The 9,276-nt window shown below is 39.4% G+C and overlaps 1 non-coding gene across 1 annotated transcript; it reads right to left on the bottom strand.

Annotated features, from left to right (window-relative positions):
• Window positions 1–7,457: 7,457 nt before the first annotated feature.
• LOC111765147 (U6 spliceosomal RNA) lies at window positions 7,458–7,564 on the bottom strand. The gene has a single exon (XR_002797565.1). It is a non-coding gene; the product is annotated as a U6 spliceosomal RNA (small nuclear RNA).
• Window positions 7,565–9,276: the final 1,712 nt, after the last annotated feature.

Genomic DNA, 9,276 nt, shown 5'->3' with positions numbered 1-9,276 from the left:
TATGCTTGTGAGCTGATAAACCCAAAATAAGAACAAGGCCTAGAGCAACTTTGTGCCTGGGAATTTCCTTCTGTCAGCCTTCATGTTACTCAAATGTGGCCAGTCTCGAAGCCAAACTCAGCATGTAAATGCAATGCCTTCCCCCCAGCGTGGGACATGACACCCGGGGATGAGCCTCCCTGGCAACGAGGGACCACTATCAACTACCAACTGATGATGCAACTGGAAAATGACCTTATACGGAAGGTTCAATGCGGATCAGCAGAATATCCATGTCTACATAAAATACCATGACTTTAAAATGCTGTTTGACCTAAAGTAAGGGGGAAATGGAAAGGAGAAATGAGTTTATATGGCTACGAGTTTCTAAAAAAGAGTCTGGAGGCTGGCAGAAGGTTTGCCCTCATGCACAACTAAGCAGAGTCAGAGAGACAGATAAAGCAGATACAACCCCCAGATATTGGTTCCTTTGAGGGCTAAAGAGACCCATGGGAGTTATGGTCATGGCCGATGGGGTTAACTACCAGGGCAGATGGCCCCTCTTTGGAAATGGTGTTTATGTGTGATGAATCTGGACTCAGATGGGATCTCCCTTCATAAGACTTTCATGCTAATGTGCTGGAGGTGCAGTTAATGTTGGGGTTTAAGATATATTTAGGGGATTTGAATCTCTGGACTGACAATGTGATAGCCAGATCCTGAGCCTCAACAGACTCCAGCACCTACAATCTGATTTATTGGACTTACCACACTCAGCTAAGATGGAGGTGAAGAAGGACAACCACCACACCATGGAGCCTAGAGTGATTACAACTGAAAATGGGAGGATTGCATCCAGCATCCAGGTGGAATCTGAGCCTCCTCTTGACATAAAGGTGCAATGGACACAACCAATCCAGTGTCCACATAGAAGAGGTGGCATTGGATTGGGAAAAGTGGACATAATGGATAAAGGGTATGGGGAAAGGCAGGAAGAGATGAGAGGTGGAGGCGTCTTCGGGACATGGAGCTGCCCTGGATGGTGCTTCAGAGGTAATCACCGGACATTGTAAATCCTCACAGGGCCTACATGATGGAATAGAGGAGAGTATGGGCCATGATGTGAACCAATGTATATGAGGTGCAGAGGTGCCCAAAGATGTACTTACCAAATCCAATGGATGTGTCATGATGATGGGAACGAGTGTTGTTGGGGGGGGGGAGAGGGGGGGTGGGGGGGGTGGGGTTGAATGGGACCTCACATATATATTTTTAATGTAATATTATTACAAAGTCAATAAAAAATAAAAAAATTAAAAAAAATAAAATAAAATAAAATAAAATAAAAAAATAAAAATAAAAAAAAAAAGCTGATATATTTTATGAGTATCACTATTGGTTCAGAATTAGACAAGTTAGAATCTGGAAACAGGAAGACCTAGCAGCCCTATTTGAATGGCTGGATATTATCCTAGGAACGTGTATTTTTATTTATTCTCACAGCCTCCAGTTCTTTTTTACTGTTGGCACTTGAAAACTGTGCAGTAAGGTCAAGTTCAAAGGTGACTCAAGGAGAATGGGAGGCTCCTGCTTATGAGAATATAAGGGCAAATAAAGGGATATTTGGGGTTGTTTCTGTCAGTATTGATAAATCAATTTTTCATTTCAGTTTGCCATAATAAAATATACCTGTAGAAATAAAAATAAATAAACTTTTATTATTGACATATCTGTAGGAAAAATACTTATTGTGGGTCTGAAACTCTTTAACCCTCAACCCTCTTTGTCACAATGAAACAATTGTTTTCGTAATATAATCTTTGAAATGCAATGTTTCTAATAGTATGATTGTTTTATACCAGAACAGATTATGAAAAGAAATTGGGAAAAGTATAGGGGATTTTTCTACCACAATGGGTGAGCTTCTTTTTACTCATAAAAAAATGAGTTCTAATTCTAGGTATAATTCTAGACTAATAAATTGAAAATCGCAATGAAAACAGTTTTGACATTTATACAGGCATGCCTCATTTTTTGCACATGGCTTTATTGGGTTTTGCAGATATTGCAGGGTTTTTTTGTTTGGTTGGTTGGTTTTGTTTTTTCACAAAGGGACGGTTTATGGCAACCCTGCATCAAGAATGTCTATGGGTGCCCTTTTTTCCAGCAACAGGTTCTCACTTTGTGTTCCTTGTCACATTTTAATGAAAGTATGTACATTGGGTTTTTAGACATAATGCTGTGGCACACTTCAGTAGATAGACTACAGTATAATATAAACATAACTTTTATATGCACCAGGAAACAAAAAAAGTCATGGGGCTTGCTTTATTGTGTTACTTTATTGTAGTGATCTGGAATGGAACATGCAAATATCTCCAGTGTATGACTGAATTTTTCAAAAGAATATTTGAGAATTTGGAAAACTCCAGTCAAGCATGTGTCATGTAAGAAATATGATTAGAAATATTAGAACCCCTATTCAAACCCACCTTTGCACAGAGGGGATTTATTGAGAAAATAATAGGGCAGCCCATGTAATGATAGGAATGAGAGAACTCACTAGAGCTGGGTGTCAGGAATAGATGGAGCCACACAGTCATAACCCCAGTATTCTCTAATCGTTCTTCTGTTCTCCTCAGTATATTAGATTTCATCCGGTCCATCTCCACATAACAGGAATCTGGCTCAGCTGTAATCCCTCACGCCTAATCCTACTGCTCCCCTGATGAGAAGGAGTTTTCCCCTGTTCCCCTAGGTCCAAAACAAAACAACCCAGAAAAGGCTCAAGCAGCTAAAGTGAGGAGAGCAGCTCCCATAGAACATACATGGCTACCAGAGGTCCATCAGTGTTTAAAGAGTCATTCTTAGAAAATGGAAAGCTATTACACAGTTAAGATGAATTATTTCCATCAAAGGAGCAGAACACAAGCAGTTTTACAGATGGGTTCTCTTAAATTTTCTAGTAGCAGATAGTTATCGGAATATACCCTTTCAGCGCACAGGAAAAATAATATAAAAGACCATCTCCTTTATTTTTCCGAGGTAGCCAAACTTAACACCAAAAAGAAAATAAGGCAAATCTGAGGTCCATTTTACACACTAAGTATAGCTGCAAAATAACTAATGAAATACTATTATCAGTCAGGGTTCTTCAGAAAAACAGAACCTGTCTGTGTATGTATGTATGTGGTATGTACATATGTATAAAAGAGATTTATTTAAAGAACTAGCTCATGTAATTATTAGGGCTGACAAGCCTAAACTTTGTAAGGCAAGCTAGCAGATTGGACATTCAGACAGGAGTTAATGTTGCAGTCTTCAGTCTGAAATCCGTAGGCAGGCTGGGAATGTAGAAACAGCAGAATTTCTTCTTCTCCAGAAAACCTGCTTTTGTTCTTAATGGCCTTAAATTGACTGGATGGGCCCACCCACATCATCAAGGGTAACCGCCTTTACTTAAAGTCAATTAATTGTATTTGTCAGCCACATCTACATAATATCTTCACAGCAACATCTAGACTAGTACTGCTAGGTACTATGGCCTGAACAAGTTGGCGCATATGAGTAACCATCAAGATTATCAAATATAATTTAAATTTAAGGACGTTTACCTGGGCATACACATATGTAGTACTAGGTACTACAGCCTAACCAAGTTGGCACATAAGAGTAATCATCACGATTATCAAATATAATATAGATTCAAGGAAGTTCACCTGGGCACAAGAAAGTTCACCTGGGCCTATGTATAAGGTACAAAAATGTGTTCAAATGTTCACGGGGCATTACCACAGTGGGTGCAGAGTCACACAATAACTGAAAGAATATTGAATTCACATCCTGGGGAGCTCTGCCACGTACTCTAGTGGAACAGCAACAATCCTCCTAGTGCAGGGCAATGACTAGTGAAGAAGGATGGTCCATTGATGGGCCCTTGATATTGACAGTTTGCTTATGAGCCTTTGTTCTTGAAATTGTAATTTAGCCTAGTGCTATGGGATGTCTGTAAGTTATCTCCTGAGAGCCTCCATGTTGCTCAAATGTGGCCTCTTTCTAAGCCAAACTCAGCATATAAACCCCCAGTGTGGGCCATGACTCTTGGAGATGAGCCTCCCTGGCACTGAGGGATTACAACTAAACACCAACAAGCAATGCAACTGGAAAAAAGACCTTGAATAAAAGGGGGAAAAGGTAAAAGCAAATGTTTATATGGCTAAGAGACTTCAAAGTGAGCCAGGAGGTCTTTCCAGAGGTAACACTTAACGCACATCTCAGCAGGATCTCATAGACTGCCAAAGTACATACTACCCCAAATAGTGGGGCTCCTGAGGGTTCTGGAGACACCCAGGTCCTACAGTCATGGCAGATAGCTCTGGAGTTTGGTGCCTTGCCAGTGTGCCCTATTTGGAGTTTGTGCTCCCGAGTGTGACAGATTTGGATTCAGTCGTGACTTCTCTCCATGTGCCTCTTCTGTTCCTTCTATTTGAACCTATAGTTGGTGCTGGAGTTGGAAGGTGTATGTCCAAGAGATTTGAATCTTCAGGCTGTCCATGTGCCAGCTGGGCCCTGAGCCTCAGTGGAGCTGTAACACTTACTCTCCAGTTCATTGGGCTCACCCAGGACAACTAGCAAGGAGGTAAGGATGGACAACCACACCATACCAAGGAGCCAAGAGAGTCTACAACTGCAAGCAAGAGAGTCCCATCCATATAGCCATATGGGATCAAGGCCCCCTCTCAATTAGAGGAGAAGTAGGCATCACCATTCCAGAATCCTCAGGATTGGGGAATAAAATATGGACTAGAGTAGGCTTACTGGTATTCAACTAGAGACTTATTGGGATTATAGCATGGAAGAAATTATATCATTAATGTGGAGACAGTGGCCACTGGAGATGCTGAAGGCAGAGAGAGGGAAAAAGAAATGTAATATGGGGGCATTTTCAGGGCTTTGAATTGTCCTGAATAACATTGCAATGACAGATACAGGCCATTATATATCCTGCCATACACTACAGAACTGAGTGGGAGAGAGTAAAAACTACAGTGTAAACTATAATCCATGCTTAGGGGCAATGCTCCAAATGTGTTCATCATTTGAAATGAATGTACCATACTAATGAAAGAAGTTGTTAATGTGGGGAAAGGATGGGATATGTGGGGAGTGGGGCATATGGGAATTCCTTATATTTTTTTGTGTAACATTTTGTGTAATCTAAGTATCTTTTTAAAAAACAAAAACATATATTTAAAAAATAATAATTTAAATTTGAAAGTTGGAAAACAAGACATTTCTATTCAGGAACACAGCAAAGCTGTGCAGTATTATTTCACATTGTTCTAGAAGTTCTGTTAATGGAAGGAAAAAAAGGAAAAGAGGCAATAAAGAGAAAGAAATAGAGAAGGGAGGGAAGAGGAGAGGGAAGGAAAAAAGAAGAAAGAAAAATATGAAAAATTATAATTATTGCAAATGATGCCAGTTTCTACTTAGAAAACTCAAGAGAATCCCTGTAATTATCAGAACTAATAAAACAGTTCATTAAAATTAGTGGTTACAAAACAAATATAAAAAGCAAGCAACTTCCCACATACAAGCCAAAAGCAATAAGAAAATAGAGAGGAAACAATCCCATTCACAATTGCAATAAAAATAGGAAATACCTAAGAATAAATTTAATTAAAACAAGTAGGACTTTAGTGAAGAAAACATCAAAAGGCTTTAACATAAGAACACTTCCCCCCAGAAGAGGAGGAGCTACAATGCTCCTGAACAGCAAGTCTTAATCATATGAAAGTATAAATTATCCCAAGTCAATTACAAATTTCAAGCAATTGATAAAACTCCAAAAACCATACTTAAAGCTTATCTGCTAGGACAAACATGTGAGAGAAGCTAAAAGAAATTTTGAAAAAAGAGGAATAATGGCTGGATGAGTTGGAGAGAGGAGAAATTGCCGTAAGTAAAACATTATATAAAGCACTCAGCTAACATGGAGTTGAAGAAGGTCAACCACCACACCATGGAGCCTAGAGTGCCTACAACTGAAAGCAGGAGGATTGCATCCAGTATCCATGTGGAATCTAAGCCCCCACTTGACATAAATGTGCAATGGACACAACCAATCCAATGTCCACAGAGAAAATGTGGCATTGGTGTGGGAAGGGTGGCCATGGTGGCTGCTGGTGCGGGGAATGGGAGGAAGAGATGAGATGGGGAGGCGTTTTCGGGACTTGGAGTTGTCCTGGATGGTGCTTCACGGACAACTACGGGACATTGTAGATCCCCCCAGGGCCCACTGGATGGAACGTGGGAGAGTGTGGGCTATGATGTGGACCATTGACTATGGGGTGCAGCGATGCCCAGAGATGTACTTACCAGGTGCAATGGATGTGTCATGATGACGGGAGAGAGTGCTGCTGTGGGGGGAGTGGAGGGTGGGGGCGGTGGGGTTGAATGGGACCTCATGTTTTTGAATGTAATATTTTTTTTAAAAAATGAATTAAATTAAAAATAAATAAATAAAGTTTTAATTATAAAACCACTTGGGTACTGTACAAGATTAGGCAGATCAATGACTACAATAAAAAAACTTAAATAGAAATATTTAGTGTATGATAAAGATTGCATTTTAAATTGACAGAGAAAGGCAGGGTTTAATCAGCATTTTTCAAATTATCTAACTATTTGGGGTGGGGGAGTCAGTCTACCTTCTACCTTCCACATACTAAAATAAATTCTGGATGTATTAAAGATTTAATGTAGGAAATGAAACTATTTAATTTAAAATAAAATATAGGTAAAAGTTTATATAAGCTTGAGTTATAAGCATACACAAAGGGAAAAAACTGTAAATGAAAAATTGATCTAACTATATAAAAGTGTAATATTTCAATATGTCAAGAAACACTATGAAGAAAATTGGAAGCCAAATGACAAATGGGAAAAATAATTGCAATGCACATGCCAGACAAAGGGTTAATAGCCTTAATATTTAAAGATCTCTTACAAATTAGCAAGAAAGAGAGGAATGGGGCAGTGGAAAATTGAACAGAGTAAATGAATAGAAAATTTGTGAAACAGGACAAGTGACCAATAAATCCCTTGTAATGAAATCATCGAAAATTAAAACAATAATGTGGCACCATTCTTCAGCCACTGAATTGACAAAAAATTCTAAGTCCAGAATTGTCTAGATTGTCAGGCTATGGGTCTTCTCAAACGCTGCTGATAGGGGTTCAAAGGGATAATACTTCTCAGAAGGTAACTGGACAACATACATTAGAAACTTTTGTAATATGACTGAAATTTTTCATTTAAAAAATTTAAGTGCATATCCTTTCTTTTTTTTCAGACCCCCATTATCGTTTAATTTTTGCCCACCCAATATTAGGGCTCAGGGTAGATTCTGTTAAATTCTCCCACCACCAGGTTTTTATTTCTCATTTTTTTATTGGAGGAGTTGTAGATTTACAGAGAAAAATATGAAATTCCAGACAGATTTGTGTGTCATCCTTGCACAGTGGCCATTCTAATCTTCTCTGTATCATTCTAATTTTAGTATATGTGCTGCCAAAGCAAGCACTATGCACTATGTCCATACCCTTCTAACAAGCAATTTTGCTTCTAAGAATCCATCCAAAGAAAATAACAAAGACGTGCATAAAGACTTATAGAGAGATTATGAATGAAGATGATGGTGATGATGATGATGAAGAAAATAAGGATTTTAGATTAAATGCAAATTTTGTTTCAAATATAAGGAATTTCTTTGACTTCTTCCTATCTACACAATTTGCCCCCCCTCCCGCGTGTATAGGTGAAAGATGAAAAGGCTACAAAGTTTTCTAAAATGAACATGATTTTAAGTTCCATGCCAGAAGTATTTACACAAGAAAATTAATATTTCATGTCATACTCCTTTAACATCTTAGAAACCTCAACTAAAATTGAGCATCACAGAGAAAAAAAATGTGAACCTATTTCTTTGAGAGTTAAGCCTCCTTGCCTCTGTCCTCCCAAACCTAGTGTCTTGACATTTTTCAGCTCAGGAAAGAAAAAAAGACATAGTTAGAGGGGATAGGGTTCTCTATCTTCATGGTAGGCTAGAGCCAAGTCCCAGATTCTGTGACTCTGATTAGATGTAGCAGAGTCTTAAACTGTAGGAGTCCACCTTATTTACATTTACCTGGGTTTCCTAGTGAGAAAAAGACTTGAGATTAACTAGCAGGCCTAATTACATGGGTTGACACACAGCAAAGGAAAAATTGTGTTTTCAAAATGGCAATTGAGACCTCTGAAACAGAATGAAAACTCACAAACCATAAAATAAAGCATGGTTAATTTAGCCAGATCAAGGCTCAATTGGTCTGGGCAGAGTAGAAATTTAGAAGTGTTAGATATCATGAGATGCCTTTGTTCTTTTCTAGTAAAAGGTCGGAATATACAGAAACATCGTAACAGAAACTCTATCTTCTGAGAATCCTTTCGGGAGAAAACCTGTCCTGAAAGAACCATTTCTGTCTTTACCTTGGCACCTGTGCAGAAGCTTAGGTTATAGCGATTGGGGGTGGGAGGGTTTAGTCCTTATGGAGCCCAGTTCAGCCACTGTGTACTTGGTGCCCAGAGGTCAAAACCTCCACGTGCTTATCAAAGTTCACTCCCTAGCCACCACGCACCTTTTAACCACCTGTCTTACCTCCACTGTGAACAATCATAACTGTATGAGATTATTAAAAGTAAACCCTTTTTGGTCTTCCACAAGGGCCAAGAGAAAAAATAAAAAAACAAGCAGGTTTTAAGCAATACTTGCAGGGGTGCTATTCTGGGGTCATTTTTTCCCAAGAGAATGATGAGGGGTTGGTGGGATCCCAACAGAAGTGATGAGGTACCAGATGGGCAGTCAGAAAAGAAAAATACTCGGTCAAGGACAGCAAGGTTCAGTTTTGGGCACCTGCTAGGCCCAGAGAACAGTACCAACAGGTCAAGATAGTACCAACCAAGTAAGACCCTTCCTGCCACCATACCTCATCCACCACTCCAACCACAGCCCTGGAGAAGCCACTGGGGGCAGGAGAAGAGGAGGAAAAAGACAATCATGGACTACCCCCCTTGTCTGCTACAGATTTCTAGTCTGAAGCAGGAGTCAGCTGGAAGAAGAGAAAAAATACAGCACCCAAATTGTTCCCCCTCCAGCAATCAGGGTACTGCATTTGACCTAGTATCAGCCAAGCAGATGCTTCCAACCGAGATTCTGAACCCTAAAGAAGTGATGCAAATATGCAGATACAGTTGGTA

Source organism: Dasypus novemcinctus, chromosome 24 (assembly GCF_030445035.2).
Source record: "Dasypus novemcinctus isolate mDasNov1 chromosome 24, mDasNov1.1.hap2, whole genome shotgun sequence".
NCBI lineage: Eukaryota > Metazoa > Chordata > Mammalia > Cingulata > Dasypodidae > Dasypus > Dasypus novemcinctus.
The sequence above is the reverse complement of the archived record's forward strand: the minus strand, read 5'-3'. Positions and strand labels throughout refer to the sequence as shown.